Here is a 26,515-nt window from a genome sequence, read left to right as displayed (position 1 = left end):
TCATCATCTCCCCTCTCTGACCACATCTTCTTTATCCCCAGGAACTATCATTTGTTGTCAAAGGGCATATTTTTAACTACTAGAAGATAAAGTCCACAGATTAGATATATGTCCAGAAACATCCAGGGAGATTTGAGAGGAGTTGAGGGCCTTTTTAGATATGTGGATTTATCTCATGGATCTTATTTCTTCCCCTTTTTCAGCTCTTGTCTAAACCTAAACTTACCTTGCTACCTGAAAATTCTATTATATGACTTATTGAGGACTATTATTAATATTTTATCAGGAGATCATTTTCTCTATATTTTAAAAGGTCTGCCAAATCTAAAGTATGATTTTTTATTACAGCCTACAGCAAATTGATTTTTTTTCATGGAAAGATATTCTTAATCTTAGGATATAGTCAATAGAAAAATAAATGTTTAAAAATACAGGCAGAAATCAGAAGGGAATGAAAACATGTTGAGTTTCTTTTATATACCAGGTACTGTGCTTTACATATATTATTGTGCTTAAGCCCTGCATAATCATCTGTGGTAGGTGAAAATAAGAATACCAACCAGTTACCTACTCTATACTAGAAAGTTTTCCAGAAGTTTTTTATGCAAACTGCAGCTCAGACTTCTTTCCCGTATTCCAGTGTTGTATATCCAACTTGACAAGTTGTCTTAACACTGACATCTCAAAATTAATGTGGTCAAACCAAACTCATCATCTTGCCCAAAGCTTGCTCTATTCACAGCCTTTCTCACCCCAGAGATGACGAGTCTGCTCTTACAGTTGCTTAGCCTGAAAACCATGGAGTTCTTGTCTCACCTCTTTTCTCACACTCTACATCCAGGCTCTCAGGAGATCCTCCTGACTCTCAAATCCAGTAGCAATCCAACCACTTCTCACCACCTTCCATGCTCTCCCTGGAGCCTGAGTCAGCTGTCTCTCTCCAGGATGACTCATGGACTTTCCCACTGCTCCTGTCTGACCTCCATTATGATCTGTTCTCAACCAGCAGCCAACATGAGCCCTTTGAGCTCAAAATCCTGTGATTCCAGGATTTATTCTCAAAGTAAAAGCCAAAGCCTTGATCCATCCCTTGATCTAGCCCTTCTCCCCACCTGCTCCCACCCCCAACCCCTCCCCCATTTTCTCTTTGATCTTAGCATCTACCGATCGCCCTCTCACTTTACTCCAACCCCACTGATTTCCTTGCTGTTCCAGAAACAGCCAGTCGCACTCCCCACCTCAGGCCTTAGCACTGGCAGTTCCCCCTGCCTGGAACTCCCTTCTGCGGCTTGTGCCACCTCCCTCTCATCCCTAACTCGTTGGTCATATCCACTGAGGTTTCCTCACCTTGCACAATCCCCAATTCCTGCACTTCTGCTCTCCCTTACCTTGGTGTGGTTTTTTTCTTAAGTCTATAGCATGTTTCACCTTCTAAATTAATCTATAAATTACTCAGTCCTGTTTATTATTCATTTTCTGTCTCCTCATCTTCACTAAAATGAAATGGTCACTGATATATTCCATGCACCTAGCAGAACCTGGTACATTATAGATGCTCAATAAATATTTGTGAAATGAATGAATGAATTAGTGCTTTCACTTATTCCTCATACTAACCATCATGGTTTCCTGGGGCTATCATGATGAAGTAGCACAAACTAGGTGGCTTAAAACAACAAAAATTTATTGTCTCACCATGCAGGACAGTAGAAATCTGAAACCTGTAGGGGAGAATCTTTCCTTTCCTCTTCTAGCTTCCGGTGTTTACCTGCACTGTTTGGCATTCCTTGGCTTGTAGATGCATCACACCAGCCCCTGTCTCCATCCCCACATGGCCTTCTTTCTTTTCCCAATCTCCACATGGTGATCTCCTCTCTGTTCATCAGTGTCTGTCAATGTCTGTCTCTTCTGTTAAGGACACACGCCATATTGAATTAGGGGCCTACTCTCCTCCAGCATGACCTCATCTTAACTTAATCCCACCTGTAATGATGCTAATTTCAAATAAAGTCTCATTCTGAGGTACTGGGGATTAGAGCTTCAACATATTCCGGGGTAGGGGAGGGGGTGGAGAATAAAATTCAGTGCATAACACCAACCTGCCTAAGGTAGGTTTCATTGCCCCAATTTTACATATGAGGAAATTGAAACTCAGAAAGGCTGGGTAACTTTCTCAAGGTCAGAAATGTCAGAAGAACTAAGATTAAAAGAGCCCTTACTCACCTGGACCTGTTCTACTCTATCACACTGCAAAACTTGTACTTTATGAGACTATAGGTATCCCATAAAATGCTATGTATTTATTCTTCTATTTCTCTTTTCCACACTCTCAGCAAATTTTTTGGTGTTTTTTTCTTAAAACACCATAAATAAAGTGACTGGCTTATAGAGTAACTCACAGAAAATGGCTGATGTGCAGTGTATTTGTTAGTATTCTGGCGGCAGAGTTACAGAAGCAAACCAACTCAAGCTAGCTTAAACCAAAATTAATTATTAACAAAAGTAGACTTTGTCGTAAAAGATTTATAAGCATTTCATTTTTATCATCGATAACATGAATAAATGAAATAAATGTGAAAGTGCAATAGTCCTGACCATGCTTTGTAAAATGCTAGGCAAATAGATGATATGTTGTGTCGTTGATATTCTTGCATGCCACCACGCACCTCATCCAAACACTTAACCCTCGGCTTAACTATCCTCAAAATGTTGCTAGAACAAGATGGGCAGAGAATTGTATCAGACCCTGAACTTTTGGGATGCCCAGTGCCCTCTGAAAACATATCCAGTGTTATAGGTTTCTAAAGGGGCTGAACTTTGAGGCAGAGGACAATGGGATATATCTGATTTGCTGTATAAAATTGAGCAAGTGACAACACCTTTTCTGGCCTCTAATTCTTCTTCTGCAAAAGTCATCTCTACATTCATTCAAGAACTACGATTTTTATAAATAATCATGAGGTAAAAAAAAAAAATTCAGCCCTGTGTTCTTAATTCTGAATATTGCTGCCTCTCTGCTTAAAACTTAAGATTTGCTATTTTTCCATTTCCTTTCTTCCACTATTTTAATATGCTACCTAGTTACACAAAATTACATTGCTTAGAAGAAAATAGAAACAGAACTCTGATACCAACACCTGCCAACCCAGATCATTTTTGCATGGGACAGAAGTCCTTTAATGTGTGACTTTTCAGAAAGGAAATCACAAATCAGCATAAAGCTGAATGATCTGAAATAGTTGCCTTTCAAGTCTAGCCCAGTTATGAGTTCCATCCTGCCTGTTGAGAAAACATCATTAACAATCAGGGGTGATAGTTTGGCCTAGGGTTCCGCAAGCTTAAAGGGACACGCTTGGGAAGGTCGTGCCTTGACAGGGTCCTCCCTATGATATTGGAAGAACCACACTGGGAAGAATGCTTTTTAGTCGCAGCTGCTTGCTGATTAAACACACAGTGTACAGGAACATATCTTACAAAATCAGATAATCAGTGCTTGTGTTGTATTGCTTTTTAAAGAGAGTATAAATGATAATAGTAAAAAAGTGGATTGTAGAATATTATGCCTACTTTATTAGAGTGACATTTTTTATTTTTCATGGTTGACTTTATTTTTGAAAAGTATGCAAAATACAAAATGTGACATTATGCAAGATTACTGCCTTGTAAATTTATGATGAATCTCCCTTATCACATCAGGGAATTTAATGGCTGCCAGAGTATTTCGTATATCATTGTTAAGTGTCTTCTTGTCTCGGGCTTGTAGTCTAATTATTGCATTTTGTTTTATTTCAGAACAGTTGAGCATCACATACTACAAGTGACATCTGGGTTTAAAAAAAGGAAAAAAAAAAAAAAACACTGCGAAGTTTGAATTTTTCCTGCGTTGGATGCAAGCAAAATGGAAAATTGATCATCAAAGGTAAAACTATCTCCTTTTCCCTATTTAGCAAATTCTTATAGCCTCCTCAGCTCTTCTGCTAAAAAAATTACATTGTTTATAGTATGGTATATTTGAATTTAAAATATTTTTGACTTGTAAATTTAGACACCATAATAGGCTGCTAAGTTTAAAGTCTGTTTTTTTAAAAACTCCCTAGTCACCAGTACAGAATCTAGAATGGTTATGTTTTTTGTATTTAATCTTCATTGTTGTCGTTCTAGAGTGGCATATCATTTTCATGAATCCATGGACCAAAATATTGTACTTTAGGTTAAGCATGGAATTATGGAAGTAGAGGGAATGGTACCAGTTTTTTTTCTTCTTAGAAAAAAAAAGTGAATTTATCAGCACAGGAGCACAGACATGATCTAAGTGTGTGGAGAAGAGCAAGGAAAGCCCCTTGAGTTAAGGCTAAATCTCTACTCCTTTAATTTCATTATGGAGGTTTTGGAGGAAACAAAGAAGGATGCTAATGTTGTCATATAACTCAGAAATATTACATGAGTCATGTGAGGTCAGAAGGAGACTAATTTTGCTGATACTTTAATGGGCTCTCATCTTTCTTTGGGTTGCTTGCTGAGACAGTGGCTTGGGAATAGGTGATTTATTTGGGAGGTGATCTCAGAGATTACTAGTTAGAGAGCAGGGAGAGGGAATCAGGCAAGAAGCAAAGGCCAAAACATGGGTGGGCAACAGAAGTTTGTTTCTGCTGGGACCTCCCAAGAATGGTACAGGATTCCCCCCAGAATTTCCACCTGTAGGATGTAGGACAAGAGGGTTATCCACTGACTTTTATCCTAATTGGTTGCTCCCAGGGACATTAACTCCCCCACAGTTCTGGGCTGTGCCTCCTCCGCATGGTGCAGAAAGTGGAAAGACACTCAGCTGTCACTTGAGCTGGACATTATACAGGAGAGGAGAATCTGAGTAGGCGTAGAACTGTCTATTCTTGCAGTGATGGCTAAAATCAGAGGTGGACCAAGGGGGCACGACCTAGGGGGCCAGAAGCATTTGCAACAGTTCCTTTAACTTTATTTTAAATTGTAGCATTCCCGCCTAAATGAAATATCCCTAAGTTGAAAGTGTTTTCTGTTTTAAAAGCATTAAACAGTTATATCCAAATGTCATAGAATTAGAGTGAACTCTGTTTCAAAACTAGCACCTGCATCAATAAGTTGTCTACATTCAGTGTGAGAAGTGCATCTTGATCCCCATGTACATTTGAGATATTACACAATGAGACTGGAAGTATGATCAAAATTGTGGAATAATTAGAATATAATAACATTTTATTATACTTGTACTTATTTCTCATTCTATATTGTTTCATACATAAGAAGGTAACTGTGGATACACAGAAGTAGAATTGTTATTGCCTTTCCCATTTGGAAACAGCCCTGTTAGCAATGTTCTTATTTGTGTGAAAAGTATGACTTAAGTAATGCATGTTTGGGAATAACGTTACCTGGATGGTCAACTGGTAAAATAGATTTAATACATTAAAGTCAATCAGGCTTTTTTAAGATGAGGACATTAAACAGATTAAAATAATGCTGAGTAAAGGCCTGGAGGAACCTGTTTTCAGAGGAGGAATTAATTGGTGGACTCTCTAAAGAGCAGCTATTGAAAATAAAACAAACAGCGACAAACACCCAAACTGAGGAGCCTTAGCGTGCGAATTTCTGATGAAGAACATGAAAATAGAGGAGCTAGGAGGAAGAGCAGTAGAAAGTGGCAGGGCAGGGAAACCAGGGAAGTAGTGGCAAACTGCAACGCAGAGATACCAAAAAGAGTAGACAGAAGCAAACTATGGGATGGAGAGAGTCCCATGACAGTGGAGAGATATATCTTAGATTAAACCACATCTGAGCACAAAACGCAAACCAAGTGCATATTCCCAATTCATTGGAGGCTGACAAAATCCTGAAACATCAAAGAAAGATTAAATTATTGTGTGTTCCCAGCTGAACAACACAGTTACCTCTCATTTGTTTCCCTCTTCCTGGTCTCATCCTGCTCCAAAGTCTTCCTAAATAACAGCTCTGATCATGTCAGCTCTTTGCTCAAAAAATATTCTGTGGTTTACCAATTCATCGTTGTATAGCCTCCTTAACCAGGAATTTAAAACCAGCCACATAAGTTTTCAGACTTACGTCTTATCTTCAACTTCCCTCACCAATGCTGTAGCTCAGTGGTTCTCAAAGTAAGGTCTCTGCTTCAGCTATCAGGATCACTTGGGAACTTGTTAGAAAGGCAAATTCTGTGATTTATCAAGCCTTCCAGGTGATTGTCATATACAGATTGCTCTGGAGTAAAGCCCAAGAATTTGCCTTTCTAACAAGTTCTCCAGGTGATGCTGGTCCAGAGCCTTTACTTTGTGAACCACTCTGTAAACCAAACTATCTGGGCGGCCACTACAACTTCTGTGTTGCTATTTGGATCAAAGCCTGATTGCAATAAAAGGACATGCCATTGTGGGGGAGGTATGCTAGTTTATAAACAGAGTCTGAATCTTCTAGTCAAATGCCATCTTAATATCATAAAATCCCCCCAAATAAGACTCTTGATGCATTTTATATCTCCTATAGTGTTATAGACTTTGTAGGTCCATAAATATGTATTGGATGGATGATGGGTTAATGGATGGTTGGATGAATAAGGGATGGACAGATATGGCAGCCGAGAGTTTGGTATCTTTAATAAACTTAATTCCTTGGAAAGAAACTACCTTGGCTGGTGCCACAGGGAAAGCCTGATTTCCTTCATAATTGAAAACCTCCTTATTGTATAAGATCATACTCAATATATGAGACATTTTATTAGGTGGAATAACTATGTATTCAAAGCATAAGCATCTGGGTATCAATAGTATTGTGTTCTTTAATAAGCAGGTTATTTCACAAAAGACTTTTTGCTATTTGGTTGTGTACATTGGAGGGAAATGTCATTTGTATCAAGACAAATTGTGCATTTTGCTTTATAAAAGAGCCACGGGGTATGTGAAACCAGGAAATTGCATCTATTTGATAAATTCCTTTGCAAATGTCTCTTCCTTGGAGTTTAAATTTTGCAGCTGCAGCATAATTTGAATGCTTATTCACATTTAGGACAATTGTGCTTTCTGGTTTTTTGCTTTCTTGCATTCAAATGTGTTCATATATCAGTGTTTTGCACATTTTCTTTCTGCATTTTGTTTATCTGCGTACATCATCCCATGATTGGCTTGGTAAATTTATCCTCCTTTTCTCGCTAAAATAACTGTTCCTGCTGTCTGTTTTCTGCCTACACTTTGGTTTATTCCAGAAATTCGGCTCAATGCGTACTTTTAGAGCTCAGTGTGAAGTTTATTCTGTATGTTTTTAACCAAATTCCCACATATTTCTCCATTGTATATTCTGTAGTAGTGTAAACCTCAAAATGCAAAATGAAAAAGTCTTTATATATTAACATAAATAAAAACAATGGATAATACATGAATGCTTGAAAATTTTCTTTTAAAAATTAGTTTCGTAATTCACTTTAACAGGCCATTTTATGGCATGCCTAATAGTAACCTTAAAGTAAAGCACTAGTTCCAACTTTGCCATTATTTTGGTATAAGTTTTGGGCTGAGTCCCTAGGCCCCAGTTATCTGAGTTGTTTAAAAAAAGTTTAAGATAAATGACCTCTGGGATTCATTCCAGTGCCTAATCCCATAATCTTAGGGTACAAGATTAGGGTATGAAGCACTAAAAACCAGACTCAAAGTTTGAGTGAGTCAATCAGTCATCTAGTGATATATAAATATATATGATGGTAAAGTTGAAAGGACAGTGCTTTGGATACAGAAACATTGGAGATCAAAACCTAATTGTTCTATTATTAACAGTTGAGCTTAGAGAATTTACTGAACCACTCTATATACCTAACTTTTTTCATCTGTAAAATGGAGGTAATGTTATTATTATCTGCAAGGATGCCTGTGTTAAAAGAAAAATTCTTCACACCCTTTGGGATCTTACAGCTTTATTGAGTGACTCATGAATCGGAAAGCCTGCTGTTCAGAAAGTGGAAGGGAGCTTTGCAGAGGGAGTGGAAAGGAGAAGCTTTTGTAGGGCCAACTCTGAGTCAAGTGAGGAAATGTCTGATTGGCTGGCAGTGTTTCCATTTTAGCTTAGTGGGGAGCTTACAAAGTGGAGAGCAGTTAGTTGGGGTAGGAAGGAGGAAGTTAGCAGGCAATAATTGATAAAGGTCTGACTGTGTTTAAATTTGGTCTTCTGGGCATTTACTATAAATGCACAGAAGACTCATTCCTGTAAATGAGTCGAGCCTTTACAAGAATTAGAAATTTGCCCTGGGGCTTAGCTGGGGCAGCATCCATGCTGGGCCTACTAGATTTTATTTATCACTTTAAAGAACAGAGATTTATCATGTATACAAATCTAGCACTTGGTAAGAGCTGACCATACATAGCTCTAAAAATTCCTACATGCCTCCAAGTTGACCAGAGCCCAAACCAAGGTTTTAGAAGTTAGTGCAAATTATAGTCTTCTCTAATATAATTCTACAAGGCTAAGAAATTTTTATTTAGAACTCCAAAAGCTGAGCTCAGTTTAGAAAATATATCCATAACTTAGTCGTCTGAGACTTGAAAGACTAATGGGAAAATCCAGCATGCTTTTTCATCTAGTCAGTTATCTCTGGTTCTGTACCTTGCCAATGATTACACGTAGCAAACAAGATTCTTTTCATCAAGGCTGACTCCTTCAGTGTCAAAGCAAAAAATTTGCAAATTGCTTTCTGCTTTGTCTAGTTATCTAGCAACAGTTTGGGCAGAAACTAAAATAAAGATCCTTCAAGCCATAGATTTAGCCTGAATAAATGTTCATGCACTGTTGATTTTGATCCGATTCCTGTAAGTATAAAGTTATTCCTGTTTTTCTTCTTTCTTGTTCTTTAAAAAATTATTTTCATATCCCGTTTGCCTGATGCAGCCTTATACCCAGAGGCCAAAGTAATCAATTTTTGGTCAATAGATGATTCATGTACTACAACATCCATGCAAATGTTGAATATTTTGCTGTTCTTTTTACATATATTTGGTCTTGAATTGTCACTTTGATATTGGTTAACCCCAGTAATTTCTCAGCAGAAATTCAGAGCTGCCTACCTAGTATGAGTAGATCAGTAACCTTTGTGGAATATTTTATCCATCTTCGCAGAGCATGTAATCCTCTTGGCCTTTTCTTTTTCTGTTTCAATATTCTACAAATCCTCTATTTGAAAGTTAATATGTTTTGAGATAAATCTTACTATTTTAATGTTCTATACTTTTTATGTGAGAATTAATTTAGGAGCTAAGAACTGCTAGTGCTGTTTGAGTGCCTTGATTATTCCAAACATCTGTAAGAAAACCAAAATCTCATTGTGGAATGTTATGTTTATTTGCCATATCTCAGAGACTTGTCACCATCAGGATGGAAATCATACTAATGATGTGGTTTCAAGCCTTAGGATACACACACGTACACACACACGCACATGCAAAGTGCACATACATGTGGTGTTGATGGAGATACTGTTCACCTGGACAACCCCATCTTCACAGGAGCATAGTTATTTCTATAGATCAATTATTACTGTTACTGACATTTTAAATGAAACAACCTAGTAAATGCCCTCTGAAAAAAACAAATGTTCTTTGTCATATAATAGAATAATTTCTATTACAACTGTAAAACAGAGGATAATAGAGTTTATTACAACTCATATTTTTGAGTATTTGTTGACAGTATAAGAATACCTAAGAGCAACATTTACTATGTAGTAGAAGGATGCAGCTTGACAAAAATTAGAACAAAAAAAGAAAAGGAGAAAAAGGCAGTGTTGACTGGGTTTGTTTCATTCTTGCTGTGTTTTTGTCACTGTGATAGACATTTTCACCTAAAATATCTTTCTTATTTAAAAACTGAGTTTAGGAAAAAGATGATGCCATTTTAAACAAGCAGTGTTGGTGCTGGAATTCCTTTACCATTCCAGTATAACCTGGGAATTGTAAATCAAATAAAGTACAAATTTATCAAAATAATTGTGGTGATACTCAGTGCCCATTTCTTAAGCACTTCAAATTCTTAGGGCTTTAGTTGTATTTCTTTATGATAAAAAGCATAATAGCAAACACCTATTAAGCACTTAGGTATATGCCGGGAATTGTTCTCAGCACTTTATCTGCATTACCTCATTTCAACTTTATTAAAACCCTATGTGAAAATTTGATAGAACTACAGGGAGAAATCAGCAATCCACTATCATATTTCAAATAACAGATTTCAAGATACTTTCCTCAAGTAATGACAGAGGGAGCTCACAAAGATGTCATTGAAGACCTAGACAATGTGAAGAAGATGCTGACAAGCTTAGGTCTTAAGTCAGCAATCAGAGAATACCAATTGTTCTCAGGAACACAGATCATTTAAAAACAACAACAACAATTGTGTATTAAGCCATGAAGCAAGCTAAAATGTACTCTCTAAGTCACAGATGGAGAAAATGAGGCACAGAGAAGCTAAATAACTTGCCAAATAAAAACAGCTACTAAGTGGCAAAGAAGGGGACAAACCCAGGCAGTCTGCCCTTGGAGCCCTCTTGGTTTTCCACTGTACTATCTGTCCATATTGGCTGTCATACACATGGAAATCAAATCACTGGCCTTTAATGAGATAATTTAAAACATGTATCAGGAGAAGAGGGCTAGAGGTTAGACTCAGTTTATTAAATTGCATTTTGAAGCAAGGATTTGCCAATTGGAGATGAGCTGATTGGAGTGTCATGTCGCCTATGAGGCTAGACTTAGAAGAAAACAATTCAAACCATTAAGAGGAGATTTAAACAGTTGCTAAATGTTTAAATAGCAAAAGTAAAGCAAAGATCTCATAGTTTGAATTATCACCTTAAACTAATTACCTTTGATAACTCAGACATGAATTATTAATCATGTTTAGGGCCTGTGTATTAAATATGAGGACATCCACTTGTGTTTCACTGTCACATCGAACGCATTATTTCCAAAACTGAACTCAAAAACACCCCCTTCTATCTGATCCTCCCTCCTCTGCTGCTTTCTCAGTCTCTGACACCACTACCCACCCACCCAACAACTTGAGTTAGAAACCTAGGAGTCACCTATGAACTCTCCTTCACCCCAACCTTTGGTAAATTTGAATGAATTTGTTGAATGAAATACCGTGTTACCCTTCTAATATTTTAATGCCCAATTAGTCAGATGGTTACAGTCAGAGTGAGTTTTGAGATTAGACAGTATGCTCCACTGATGTTTCCTGATGTGTTTTGTTTTCTGGACACATTATTTAATCCTGAGCATGGTTTTGCTTTGTTTTTCTGCATGTGGTAGTTGTTGTTCAACCTAAATACATTCATGGAAGATCCACTGTAGCACAGCTAAGATGTTTTCACCTCTGCATGAGGGTGTGGTATATTTCAGCAAATATGGCATCTTGCTTTTGGCGCACACATGCACTCAGCAACGTTGCCGTCTTTAATTATGTCCCCTGGGAAAAAAAATCAGTTTCCTGGCAAGGCAGCTTTCCTAATCAAAGACTTCCTGGATCTTAAGTACTAAGAAACTCAAATGTTTCAAACTGAAACTTAAAGTGGGGCTTAATTGGGCATGTATTTTAATCTCCTTTGGGGATCAAGAAACCCTAAATGTTACACATAGGAAAATATTTCATGAGGGTTTCACATATTTAGATCCATTTTTATTTAAGAAGAATTACTGGTAAATAACATATGCATTGGTATTAAACGCTTGAATGATTTTCTCTCTCTCTTGACTGTTAAAATACTGCTATTTCCCGATATTTTTGTTATCATCTTTCACTGGAACCTATTTTTAGGTCTAGAAAATATTGCAGTTAGAATGTGGGACAAAGTGCCTTGGAAAGGTAAACTGGAGGCCTGAGCTCCAGAAGGATTTTAACATAAGATGAGCACCGCCTCCCCGATTTCCCACCCCAGGGAGAGAGCTAGCTGAAAAAAGAGGATTATGGATCGAACTCCAGGGAAGGTCCTCATTTGGGGACAGGAGAGGAAGGAGTTAACAGGGATGGATACAGAGAGAGCCAGGAGAAGCAGGATGTTATTTGTGATGAAGGCTAAAACAAAAGTTTCAGGATTCAGACTAGGAAACTTAATTAACCTGCTTGTGTCATAATTTTTAATTTAGACACATCTCTCTTTCAAACATGACATATATTTTACAAATTCAGTCACCCTGTCGCACTTTTCTGCCTACTATTTTAATAGGACCATCATTATCTCAGTGTCAAAATCTTGGGGTCATCTCGGGCTCTCCTCGCTTCACTCCTGCCCACTAATCCAGCCCCTTACGAGGTCTTGGTTGTTTTCTGCCCTATGCTTTCAAATCCTAATGCCCCCATCTCCCCTTCCTAACATCCTCTAGGCCATCGCCCCTGTCCCCGCCGCTTGCCTGGGCTGCCGTAGTATTGTCCTCACCTGCATGTGTGCCCCACACTGACCCCCTTCCAGAATTCCATTTTGCCAGCCAGCCTTACAGCAATGTTCCAAAAATACTGTTTCTGACCTATTTTTAATTGTTCATGTTTGTTTAGTCCTTATATACCAGACACCATCCAAGTGTGCTGTTTCATTTAATTCCTAAGCAGTAGGTGCTATTATTATTATTACTATTTTGCAAATGAGAAAATTGATCTTTAGAGAGTTTGAAAAACTTGCTCAAGGTCACAGCAACTACAGAGAAAAGTCTGTTTAACCCCCAGATCTGAGCCCAGCCATTGCTGCACGGAACCTTCTGTGGCCATGCCTAGAAGAGATGATGGTGGCTGAACTCCAAGAGAGAAAACTGGGTCCACCACGACCAGATTAATTGTGCTGATAAGCAAATGTTGGTCCAAGATTTTTGAGCAAGGGCTGGGGAGTAATGCAATCTGATTTTATTTTGCTAAATAGCCTGATAGGCAAATGGTGAATGGGATGGAGGAGGGAGAGGTGGGGAGACCCACGTCCCTCCCATGTATGGGGCAGTGACGCTGTCCACTCCCAGGAGCCCTGATGCACTGTTCTCTCTGCTTCACAAACCTCCTGCAAGACATTCATCCCCTGTTGCCTTTCCAGTGTTGTTAATGCATCTCTCCTCGGCCCGTCGTAGCCTGTGCTGAGAGCACCGATGGCACTGAGAGGCCGCCACCTTGTAGAACATCATGCAGTGATTCTCTCTTGAGAATCAAATCATTTTGAGGTATTTCCGTCCCATTTTAAGGATGAGGGGAAAGGCTCATGGAGTTGATGTGACTTGCCTCTCCAGAGTGTACCGTAATCATCTTTAGTGCCTGATATACAGTAAATGCTCAATAACTGTGTAATGAGTCAGTCACTTGCCTTTATCTGTTTATGTATTTTATTTTATGAAAAAAAATTAAAAACTCCTTGATAACAGGGACTGTTTCCCGTGCCTTTGATTCCCTCATACTACCTAGCAAAGTGAGTTTCACAGGCAAGTAGAGTACTTGATGTATTTATCTTAACAGGTTTTCATTCTATGTTGTTTCTCTGTTTTCATTTTGGATGAAAGATAAAAGAGTAAACTTTTAATTGGGTATCATTTTTTTTTATTAATAATAAATTGTATTTTGAAATAAGTTCAATCTTACAGGAACAGTTGTAAAAACAGTACAAACCCCCTACATAGAACTCCAGCATACCCTGACCCCCCTCCTCCGATACCCCGATCCACCACCTTTAACATCCTGTCACACCACCTTTCTTTCTTTCCCTCCCTCCCTCCCTAACACCCATCATCTATTTCTCTGTCTTCTGAACATATGAGAGCAAGCTGCACATATCTTTGAACAAACAATATAATTCACATATACCTTTCCCATGAACAAGAACATTATTTTATGCAGTCTCGTTAAACGCAGCTAAGAAGTTCAAGAAATTCAGCATTGATACAAAGCTTACATTCTGTATTTCCTTTTTTTTTTTCTTTTCTTGTGTCCCATCTGTGTCCCTTTGAGCCTCCTCTCCTCCGACCTCAGATCCCTTCCAGGATCATCCTTGGCATTTAATTTTCATCTATTTAGACTGTCTTTTTTTTTTTTTTTCAATTGTGGAAAGATATATACAGCCTAAATCTTCCCATTCCACCCCTCCCTAGCATTCTCTTAGTGGGATTAATCACATTTAGAATGTTGCAATGCTATCACCTTCCGACCATCCATTTCTAGAAGTTTCCCTTCACCCCAAACCAAAACCCCTAGTCTCATTTTTTAACTCCTAATTGGGTATCATTTTACCAGAAATCAGTGGGACAGCAGACTCTCCTGGAGGGCCATTTCTGCCGTTGGTTTATATGCTATTTATATGCTAGATAATTGTTATGGATTGAAGCATGTCCCCCTCAAAGACATGCTCAAGTCCTAGTCCCCAGTCCCGTGGATGTGAACCCATTTATAAATAGGTTCACTGAAGATATTATCAGCTCAGATGAGGCCAAACTGAGTCAGGGTGGGCCTTATTCCAGTGCAGTTGGAGTCCTTGTAAGCAGAGGAAGTTTGGGCACAGTCGAAGGAGACGGGAGTAGACAGGAGTCAACAGACAGGGAGACAGACAGCCACGTGACAGAGGCAGAGCCTGAGTTATGGGATGTCAGTGAGCCACCACCAGGTATTGCAGACTTCAAAAGAAGCGTGAGCCTGCCAGCTTCTCGATTTTGTATGTCTAGCCTCCAAAACTGATTCAATAGATTCTTGTTGTTTAAGCCAACCAGCCTGCTGTGCTTTGTTGCAGCAGCCCTGGCAAACTAAGGCAATAACTATTATACCTGGCAAAATGAAAATAGAGGTGGAAATAATATCAGTTTTTATTGAAATTTGACTATGCATCAATCAGCTACTATGCTGAGTACTTGAGGGGTAGTGTTTAATTTTATTCTAACAGTACTGTATGAATAGGTATTATTTTTAGTCCCATTTTACCAATAATCAAGGAAAACACAGAGAGTTTAAGTAATTCCCCCAAATTCTCACAGCTAGTGAGTGGCAGGGTTGGAATTTGAACCCAGATACCATGGCTCAGAGTCTATGTTCATTCACTCAATTAGTAAATTTTTTTATACCCTATATATATCAGGTGTTGTTTTAGGTTCTTAGATGGTCAATGAATATATAATTAATGATTATAGTATTTTAATGCTGAGTCAAGGGTATTCTCTGATTTGTGTAAAAAAAAGGTAGAATTATTGTTTATTTATTGGTGGTTGACTCATTTCAGTAAAAAATGAGTTGCCTAAAAGTCCATTTTTAGACTACAGATTTTACATGCTGTACCAATTAATCCTCAATTAAAAGAAAGCAATTCTAAAGTGACTAGGAAATAGTCAATTATTTTTTGAGCTGCCAAGCTTCAAGAATTAGCATTCCAGAATTTGCAAAAATGTGAAGCCAGGAGAAGTCCATAAAACACCTTTCCACTGCTTTTGAAATCTTGCCAGATTAATAATCATATCACAATTTAAATTTTGGAATAATAGACTCTTAGAGTTGGAAGGGAACTATGGATCATCTGTGCCAAATTCCTACCTAATGCCAGAAGCATTCAGACAACATTTAAAAAATAAGACCTTTATGTAAAGTGTCAATAGGAGCAGCTGTGGATTTTTTTTTACACTAGGACATAGCTTTGTGCCTATGGCTCCTACAACATTAGAAAATCTATCAGGTGCAGTCTTACAGCTGAGAAGCCACGTGACTCTTGTCACCCTACCCTGGGTCTTTCCCACACTTGCATTTTAGGAATCTGCGTAATATTTAGGAGCTGTTGTTTTGGATATTATTTTGAATTGTTCCCTTGCCTCTAAAGCAGGGGTCAGCACACTTGAGCCCATGGGCCAGATCTGGCCCATCTCCTGTTAGTGTCAAGAAAGCTGTACTGGAGCACAGCCATGCCTGCTCTGGATTCTGTCTGTGGCTGCTTTCGGCCTGCAAGGCAGAGCTGGGGAGATGCAGCAGAGAGGGCATGGCCCTCTAAGACTAAAATGTCTCTCTCTGGTCCTTTGAGCAGAAGTTTGCCAACCTCTGCTCCAAAGTCCAGCTGCTCTCCCTGTGTTTTATTTTTAAATCTCATTGGTGCTTATTCCATTTGTCATTTGGAAGAAAACAACTGTAGTGCCTCAACAACATGAATATAAGGAGAGAGAGAGGTAGATCAGAAAGACAATTATTTATTAAACCTATGAGAAGAGAGTCAAACCTCTCTCTCTCTCTGTCTCTCTCTCTCTCATGCACATGTACTTTTTCCTGAAGCTGACATATAGGAGACAATAATGATCCTTGTTTCCTTTTTAATAGAAGTAGATGGAATAGTCCCTTCTTCAGAAAGTCCTGCTCAAGGCAACCTCTGCCCATCTCCCCACCGTTTCCCCTCTCCCCTCCCCTGGCTGCCCCTCTCCAACTGGACTGGATGGTTTCCATTCAGTGTTCTGAAAAAGGGAAGTTCTTAGTCTTTCTGCCCAGACACTCTCTGGTCTTTTTCCTGCTTCCACTGTCCTCCTTACAGTCATCTTCTCAGGGTAGCCTTCCCTGACCCCCTGGTAATGTCCCCTCCACTCCCTTTCTATGACATTCATGACACTTATTACCATGTGCAGTTCTCTTGTGTGTCCATATTGGTGTTCTGTGTGTGTGTGCACATCTGTGTGCATTTGTGTGTACACACTTGTATGCGCATGTCTCGGGAGGGGTTGGTGCCTGCCCTCCCTACTGGAATGTAAATCCCTTGAGGTCAAGGACTGATTCTGTTTGTTCACCATCGTTTCTCTAGTTTCTAATACAGTAGGTGCTTAGTAAGTAAATAGCAAATGAATGAATGTCCTGAAATTCTGAGTGTTGAAATGATGAGCTATTAATGTAAATTTCAGTGCCAGTACCACTGATGCCATTTATACAGTCATTTGCTAATTGGTCATTTACATTGAATAATCATTATTCCAGCTGTGGTCTGTGTACATGTGTGCCTTTCCATCTTCACTCAAAGCGATGGGGGTGTACTTGTATCAGTGATGCCTCTGGAGTTTGCCCTTTCAGAAAATTTGGGAAATAGGAGATAGTCATCTGTCTCTGTAACTGAGAAAGGTTTTTAGAGTACATGGAGCTTCAAGAACCGCCTGAAAGACCAGCCAGAAGGAAACATGTTTGGTGTTCTTGAGATGAAATCAAATGGACTCTAATAGTTTAAATCACAGTATTCTAGAAGGTTTGGGCATGGTAGAATGATTATGTGATTAAGCTTTTCCATGAGAATATGACAGTGCCCCGATGTCCTATTAAGATATATAATAAACAGTTCTGGATGCTACTGAATATGTTGCATTATAATTATTGAAAATAGTTATTTACCTGGTACTCAAAATACTTTGAAACTTTACTTTATACATTCTTATGTGATTCCTTCAAATCAACCTTTTAGAAAGAAGAGCTTTGCTTAAGGAATTGCAGTCTGATCATGGAAAGGCTATAGATGGAATTCCATAGTCCTAACAGTCCTAATGAGTCAATGCCAAAATTGGCCTTGAGGGATGGTCAGATGGGCAGAATGGTCAGAGCCATTTAAAACAGCCCACAGCTTTCCATTTATCCTTTCTCACCTCCCATTACCCAGATGTCTCAGGAAGAACTGTGGTCTACCAGAATGCACAATGGGCTGTGAGAAGGATGGAGCAGCGGGCCTTGCTACTACTTCCCACCCTCTTCTTCTTTATGATTAGGCAAAGCTAGAGGAGTTGCCCAAATGTAGGCCCTCGATTTTTACAGAGCCTGTGAGAGACAGAATGCTGAGGTGTTTTGGTACCACCAGTGGTTCACCTTTCAGCTGCATACTTGTCCAGTCTATGATATGTGTATTTAACAGTTTAATTTAGATTGGAAATCATATGTTCTTCTTGGGTTCCTCTTAATGGCTGTTTTAGTTTGCTAATGCTGCAGAATGCAAAACACCAGAGATGGACTGGCTTTTATAAAAAGGGGGGTTTATTTGGCTATACAGTTACAGTCTTAAGGCCATAAAGTGTCCAAGGTAACACATCAGTAATCAGGTACCTTCACTGGAGGATGGCAAATGGCATCCGGAAAACCTCTGTTAGCTGGGAAGGCACGTGGCTGGCGTCTTCTCCAAAGTTCTGGTTTCAAAATGGCTTTCTCCCAGGACATTCCTCTCTAGCAAGCTTGCTCTTCTTCAAAACGTCACTCACAGCTGCACTCTCTTCAGTCTCTTTGAGTCAGCATATTTATATGGCTCCACTGATCAAGGCCCACCCCGAATGGGCAGGGCCACACCTCCATGGAAATATCCCATCAGTTATCATCTACAGTTGAGTGGGGCGTTATCTCCGAATCCAAATATTCCAACTTAATCCCCACTATTATATCTGCCCCACAAGATTGCATCAAAGAATATGGCTTTTTCTGGGGGACATAATACATTCAAACCGGCACATTCCACCCCCTGGGCCCCAGAAAAACATATTCTTTCCAAATACAAAATACATTCATCCCACAATACCACAGAAACTTAAATCATTTCAGTAACAATAGTTAAGTACAAGATCCCATCAAAATCAAATATAGGCATGGTCAGTCCTAAGGCATACTTTTCCTTTAGCTTTGGATCTGTGGACTTAGAACAAGTTATATGCTTCCAATATACAAAGGAGGGACATTCATAGGATAAACATTTCCATTCCCATAAGGAGAAAGAGTAAGGAAAACAGGGTTAACAGGACCAAAACAGTTCCTAAAACCTGCAGGACAAACTCCATTAGATTTCAAAGTCTGAGAGTCATTTACAGAACAACGTTGCATCCTTGGGGCTTGAGAGAGCGGGAGCCTAACCCTTCCCAAGGGCCTTTTCGGCAGCCTGTTCCTCTCCAAACGCTTGGGTGAGTGCTCCAACATTTCCACACATTGGGGAGACCACCTTCTCGGCCCCACCCTCCTCAAACATCGGGGCAGCTCCCGGATTCCCTTCCATCTCCGGGGCACACGCTCAACCCCTTCAGAACAGTGTGGTGGCAGCCAGGCTCTCCCCAATTCCCTGGAAATGTGCTCCACCCTCTTTGGGACCTGAGGTGGCAAAACTCTTCCAGAGCATCGAGGCGGAAAGCCCGCCCTCGACCTCCAGGGCAAACTCACCCTTTCCATGCATGTGGGCTGCTCTGCTCTCCCAGCCCTAAACCTCTTGACTCCAGACCTCAACCTCCATGGCTCTGTCTTTGAAGAGATTTTTCCTTTAATTTTTTCCTTGTCTGTCTCCTCCAGTCCAGACCGGCAATGGCTCCGTCTATAAAGATCTCGCAAAAATTCTGTTGGCTTTGCATGAAGCATGCAGGGGTCAAAGCCATCAGACAATAGGAGTTTCCACAAATCCTTTCTGCTTAACTCCTTATCCAATCTTGGCTTGTCCTCAGGTTGGGCTGTAGCTTCTGGGATTCTACCCACTGGAAGCCCGTAATTTTCCAAGCCATCAACTTCTGGTTTCTTTGAACCCAAGAGTTCAGTTCTAAGTTTCTCTCTCTCTGCTCGCATTTTACTATAAGCTGCAAGGAGAAGCCAGGATACGTCCTCCACACGTAGTCTGGAGATCTCCTCAGCTAAGTATTCCAAGTTGTTGCTTCCAGATTCTTCCTTCCATCTAACACCAGGACTCAATTTTGCCAAATTCTCTGCCACTTTAAAACAAGGATCGCCTTTCTTCCGGTTCACAACAACACATTGATCATCTCTGTTCAAGACCTCGTCAGAAGTATCTTTAGAGTCCATATTTCCATAAACAGTCTCTTTAAAGCAGTTTCGGCCTTTTCTATCAAGCTCCTCACAATTCTTCCAGAAACTCCCCATTATCCATTTAAAAAGCCGTTCCAACATGTTTGGTATTTGCAAACTCAGCAGCAAAAGCACCCCACTTCTCCGGTACCAAAATCTGTTTTAGTTTGCTAATGCTGCAGAATGCAAAACACCAGAGATGGACTGGCTTTTATAAAAAGGGGGGTTTATTTGGCTATACAGTTACAGTCTTAAGGCCATAAAGTGTCCAAGGTAACACATCAGTAATCAGGTACCTTCACTGGAGGATGGCAAATGGCATCCGGAAAACCTCTGTTAGCTGGGAAGGCACGTGGCTGGCGTCTTCTCCAAAGTTCTGGTTTCAAAATGGCTTTCTCCCAGGACATTCCTCTCTAGCAAGCTTGCTCTTCTTCAAAACGTCACTCACAGCTGCACTCTCTTCAGTCTCTTTGAGTCAGCATATTTATATGGCTCCACTGATCAAGGCCCACCCCGAATGGGCAGGGCCACACCTCCATGGAAATATCCCATCAGTTATCATCTACAGTTGAGTGGGGCGTATCTCCGAATCCAAATATTCCAACTTAATCCCCACTATTATATCTGCCCCACAAGATTGCATCAAAGAATATGGCTTTTTCTGGGGGACATAATACATTCAAACCGGCACAATGGCTTTCCTTTCTTTCATCTCTAAATATCGTTAGTCTTTCTTTTGTGGAACTAATCAAAGGGACATCTTTATTTTTTGTGCTGCATGCAATGAGTTGTAATTTGACTATACGTTTCTGTAGCCTTTCTATCTGATTTTATTAATTAGGCTTGGATTGGGCAGCACAAGTGCACTAAAGGATGGCTGTTAGGTGTAAATGCATCTTCTAGCTCCCAAAAGATGTCTGTTGAGTATATAGGCTCTCTAATTGCTATGTTAATTTATAATAGGAAACTTAGCACAACCTTTAGATGGGAAAAGTGAGTAAAAGGAAAATCTTAGATTCAGAGGAATGATAGTAGAGAAGTACATTTGGAAGCATTTGTTTAGTTGCCTCATGGATGAAACAAAAATGTCTATTGATATCAAGGAACAAAATTGGAACTAACACCCTAATGTACTCACTGACAGTCGACTTGATAAGTTTTTCAGAATAAAATGTATTATCTAAAAATCATAATTGAACATCTTTGTGAGGCTCATCGATTTGCTACAAAATTGGAAAACAGATATTAAAATACTATTTTATTGTTATTTTTTCTTCTAATATTATAGTGTATTAACACCTCAGAAAATAAAACCTGAAAGGCAGGAAATTTTCAAGATACCAATCCCAGTTATGGCACAGCTGTGGAAAGTGTTCATAAATAAGTTCTTGGCATATTCAATCAATGTAAGTCATCCATTCACTATGAAAAGAAACACACATAAGAAAATTCATTTTACATAGTTCAAAACTGTATAAAATAGGTTCATGTGTCAAAAGAAATCACTGAATACAGTATTCCACAGCAAGACTGAGTTTTTTCAAAAGCATTTTGAGTTTGAGGTAACCATATTTTAAATGGGACTTTTCCTTCCTTTGTTAGCTACATAATAATGTCCCCGAGAATACCACTAAGTTCAGGAACAGCATTCTGTGTTGCTAGAGGCCATTATGTATTTCCTACAATTGTTGATTTCACACATAAAAATATGATTATATTACTTAGCATTTTTATGTCACTTTCTGTTTTCTAAATGCTTTGTAATCTCCTTATGTTATTCAAATGAGTGGAAAGGAAAGCCCCTAGTAACAAGGACGGCATGGTGCATGGCCATGCATGGCCGAGTCCTTACAAAAATAAGTAGGTCCTTAAAAGGTGGTATTAGCATGAAGAAGCAGGAAAAGGGAGCATGGTTTCAGCAAAAATCCAAGTTAAATCACAAAACCTCTGAGGCCATTTACTGATTGGAGGGCCCATGGTCAAGTAGAGGCAACAATCAAGTTAGAAACAAATGCAAGATTTCCTGACTCCCACTGCCAATGTGACATTTTCAACCAGAGAAAATTATGGTACTCCAATGACCCCAAATGAATTGCTAAGTAGTGGGAAAGTCTGGAAATTAGTTCTTTTTTCATCACAGATGTTCTAAAATGTATGCAAATTTTGCATCTCTTTCCCTCTCGTTTGCCTGCTGTGCTTCTTTACACCTTCGATTTTGCAGTAAAATTTGACTAATAATTACAAGGGAGGAGGTCAGCAGTCAATACATGGTTATCATATTGGGTAGAAGAGTTCAGAGTTTTTATCCCTTTGGACAAATACTTGTTCTTTTGAAACTGTATTATTGGTTAATAATCTATTTTCTCAGCTATACCAACCACATCCCACTTTGTGAAGAGCTAACATGGGTGGGTCTATGACTTTCAAATAACCTTGAGGATGCATAATAGCCTATGGGGATGACCAGAATTTCTACTTTGTATATATGTTCAACTCAGATGGCTTCTTCCAGTTACTCTTCTGAAATGGTATAATTGTACCTGGAAATTTCAACTACTATTACATTATTCTGTGCTAAATGACTACAAATACAAAACTATTATTTTGTAAATCTGCGTCTTTAAAGTGGAACTGAAAGGCTACTGCTAAAAGTGTATAGGGAAAATGAAGTGAAGGAAATTCATCTTCTGTGGATACTGCTATGCTACCTTATGCTATTTGTCATAGGATGTCCCCATTTTCCCTTGAGGAAACAAGGTTTCATTAATCTGGGACAGCTATCTGAAAAGGTTTTATCTTTTGTAGAGGTTGCCTTTGAGAGGTTTCTTTGATATCTATGTATTTGAGTTTCTGTGATTTAAAAATAAAAATCTTTCCGCACCATATGTAAGCACCATAGAGTAAGGGGGCCGCTGCTGTGAGGTTGCACAACCGATTTGTGGCAGGTCGGGAAAAGCTATTTCTGATTTTAAGCAGCTTATATGCCCTTAAAAGTAGCTTCCAAGAAGAAATGCATCCTCATGTTTTTAGAAATATGAATACATGGTTAATATACATATATGTAGAAACATGTTATATATTTATGTGTGCATGCATGATATATATATCAATGTGCACATACATAATATAGTATAAATATGTATACTACATATGTATATATGTATAAATATGTATAGCTTAAGTATAGCTATGCTATAGAGAGCATATAGCATATATGTACATACAGCATAAACAGATACCGTATTTATACTGTATACACAAATATAGGCACATACTCTGTTTGGACAACTGTATATCAAAGCAAAAATAGTTCTAAAGTAGGTATAGAGATGTTTAAATATATGTTATGCAAGTATTTTAAACTAGACAGTAGTTTAAAAACTGCATGGTTTTTAACAGGTTAACCCTGGGCTGGATCTTTTAGAGCCTTGTATTTTACTGAGAGATACATCATAGAAGTCCCTTTATAATTGTGAGCAAATGAGTTTCTGCACTGCTAGGGTTCCTTTTGCTATCTCTGCACTAAAGGGCAGTACAAAGTCAGCCTAGAGACAAGTGTTTAGTAACAGTAGAGAGAGCCGCTCTATTAGAAGTGGGTAGGTTTTATCTATTTTTTTAACGTGATTTTCCCCACCCCTACCCATGAGAGGTTTCACTTACTAAAAGCTACAGCTGTTTCCCTGCTCCATGCTCTCTATGTTGGCCAGGTGCTTCTAATTGCAAGCTTCCTTCTATCAGCCCGAAACCAGCTGTGCTGGGATTGATTCCTGCCACACAGGAAACTAAAGAAAAAGCCTGAACTAGGTCAGAGAACTGCCTCACTCGTGAAGTCTCATGGACTCGGGCTTGTGCACTTAGGTCCTGGCTTACTGGTGCCTCATCCCTTCGTCTCTCTGGTTCCCTGGCCTGTGGCTCCCAAACCCTCATCCCTCTGGAGGTTTGTATCATCCATGCTCTAACTTTGGGACAATTTCTTGGCCCCAGACCTAGACATGAAGAGCCGTAAATCACTGGCCAAGAGACAAGTCTATCTGTGTTGACTCACACTATGCTATCACCTTGAATCTCGGTTCTTGGATGCCCTCAGTATACCCTGTGTTTAGAGTTCTTGCCCAGTACCCTACTCTACCCTGACCTGGAGGGGTTGTTTGGTTGGTTGGTTTTATTTTTGAGTCTGCAGCTCAACCTTCCTAGGGCAGAGTCCCCATCAGCACATGTCTCTGATTCTGATCATAATCCACGTGGACCTGTTCTGAATCTCCACTATTCCAGCCCTGTCTGCACAGTTAGACTCTGGGTCTGGGTCTCTTGAGTCTGCTAACCAGTCCAGCACATTCGGAGAGCAGCCTCGCTGTCCCTAATGATGAGGATGCTCCTTTCCTGTGTCTAGTTAATGGCTTTACATTGCTATGACTCAGCTCAGGCTTCAGTTCTCCGTGACGCCTTCTCTGGCTTCCCCCTCTCAGCCCCAGCCTGCACAGCTAGGCTGAGACAGATGCCCTTTCACTGTTTTTATGAACACCTGTACACATTTCAAACACATGCATTGATTTATATTGTAATAACCTTTTAAATATCTGTTATCCCCACTAGTCTGTGTATCTCCCCAGTGCCTCCCATGGTGCCTGGTACTTCTATGAGCTTTGTAAATGTTTCTCGAGAGAATCATTGGATCTTCAGTTTTGTACTTTTATGAGCTAGGTGTATAACTGATCCTTTGCCTTACTCCTGAATATTGAGCTCCAAGCTTCATCCAACTCTATCCCAAGCCTTCGCTGGCCATTGTCTGTTCTTAAGCTGTGACGTTTGACCACCAGCCTAGACTGCTTGCTTGCCTCATGCCCTGTGACCTGATTCCAGCACACCTTACCAAGCCCCTTGACTCCAGCTAGTGGTGGACGGTATCCAGGGAAGGCCTGATGAAGTGTCTGTTGTTGGCAGTGGCTTAAAGCCTGAGACAGATGCATGGCCTTTCTTAGTTTCCATTTCCAGATAATGTGGTTCTCAAGAACCATGAAACCTTGAGAGAAAATGGCAAGCACATAGACATTCTGCCTTAATAGCAAAATAAAATGTATTGAGTATTGAGTGAATCACCTTTAACACCTTTAATGGGCTAAGAGATAGCAAAATATTTTATAACTGAAGGGTTTCTGAAAACTCAAGAACATTATTTCAAAGTGAGCTGATGGTGTCAGCTGAAAACCAAGCTCTGCCTGGAGTCAAAAGTTTTCTATACGTAGTGTGGCAGAGTGACCTGCTCCGTCATTATGTTTCTAGATCTGGAATGCTAGAGCTGAAATGCTGAAATATTTTCCTTTCCTTGACAACACCAAATTTCAGTATTCTAAGCTGTTTATAGTTAATAAGAGATGTGACTTCTTTTGAAGACAAGAGGATCGCTCAAACTTTTTTTTCCAATACTGTTACATTCAGATAGTATTCGTTGGAGGGGGAAATCAACCCACATATTGTTATCAGAAGTGTACCCTGTAAAACCTACTCTGTTGGGATTTTGCCCCGAAATCCCTATGAGAAGTTGTGCTTAGATTAGGATGCTGAGGAAGAGAGGACAATCTTGATTTATTAAATTTTCACAGAGCAGTAGCTGACAAAGTTCAGTAGTAGTTCCCAGAATTCCAAAGTCATAATCCAGTCAGTCAGCTGTTCCAGTCAATTTGTTCACAATTCAAGAGCTGACTAACATTTCTAAATGCCATGCCCCTGGGCATGTAGGAACATTGGGTGATATTAGGGGGGCATCACTTCAGATTATCATTTCTCTGTTCCTGGCAGAAAATTGTTTTTGCCCCACATTGAGTGTATTCTAATAAAATCCTTCTTCCCTTTTGTCTTCCTTATGTGAGCGTTTAAGGAAAGTCTTCCAGGGAACTGGCAGTGTATATTGTCCCTGTTCTACCCACATAGTTCCCTCTGCCTACAGGTAACCTGCCAGTAAAATCAATCGCCCTCTCTCCTTCCTTACAGCGGAGATGCAGGAAGAGAACTGACTCACAGTCTGAGTCCCCAGCCACTACAACTCCACCTCCTCCACCCCTTCCTTCCAACCAGGGTCTACACAGGTGGGTGCTCCCCACTTCCCATCTTCCCAGCTGCTGCCCATGGCGGAGAAGAGCTGGATGACAGTTAAGTCTTTAGTATTGATATTTATTAATATTATCCTGAATGCAAACCTGAGGTTTCTGGAGCTGAGCAGATTAGTATTAACTTGATAATCTAAAACGACCACTCTAGTTCCCTTTTGCCCCAATTCTTACTCCTTGAGCAATATAATGACAGCCAAATTTCATCCTACGTGTAATTTTTGGCAAGGAACCCAAAAAAGTGTGGAGGCTGGGTGATTATACAGGAGAGGGACAGCCATCCCCACTCCCAAAGGGAGGGAGCAAAAGCTTTGCTCCTTTGAAGGGTCTTGGGTATTTTACTCTTACCCTCTGAAATGTGAAAAAAAAAAAAAAAAGAAATCCAGGGGTAAGGTAAGACTAGTGTCTCTGTAAACAACCCTGGGATATCTCCATAGTCCTGGGTCTTATCCTCTCCTTGAAATACAAGTGTCTATCTCCAGGGAGATGGCCTCTTACTATCAGTCATAATCTTACTTTCAGCCTGGTCTTTTAGGTCAGTTCCCAGAATTTTGTAAAATTTGCTCAGAAGCCCAAACAGTCCTACAGAGGCTTGCCAGCTGGGGTGACACCTCACC

At 39.7% G+C, this 26,515-nt stretch overlaps 1 protein-coding gene across 6 annotated transcripts in view; it reads left to right on the top strand.

Moving 5' to 3' along the window:
- Window positions 1–26,515, top strand: part of DLGAP1 (DLG associated protein 1) — a 945,880-nt gene that overhangs the window by 341,484 nt on the left and 577,881 nt on the right. For 4 of the 6 annotated variants that reach the window (XM_037805641.1, XM_037805640.1, XM_037805637.1 and 1 more), the window contains exon 3: window positions 3,793–3,919. The gene's annotated coding sequence lies outside the window, so the exon portion shown is untranslated. Of the gene's footprint in view, window positions 1–3,792; window positions 3,920–25,782; window positions 25,878–26,515 lie in introns of all 6 variants that reach the window. The other 2 variants (XM_037805639.1, XM_037805638.1) reach the window with 2 other exon arrangements.

Source organism: Choloepus didactylus, chromosome 16 (genome assembly GCF_015220235.1).
Source record: "Choloepus didactylus isolate mChoDid1 chromosome 16, mChoDid1.pri, whole genome shotgun sequence".
NCBI lineage: Eukaryota > Metazoa > Chordata > Mammalia > Pilosa > Megalonychidae > Choloepus > Choloepus didactylus.
This window is presented reverse-complemented; position numbering and strand designations above follow the sequence as displayed.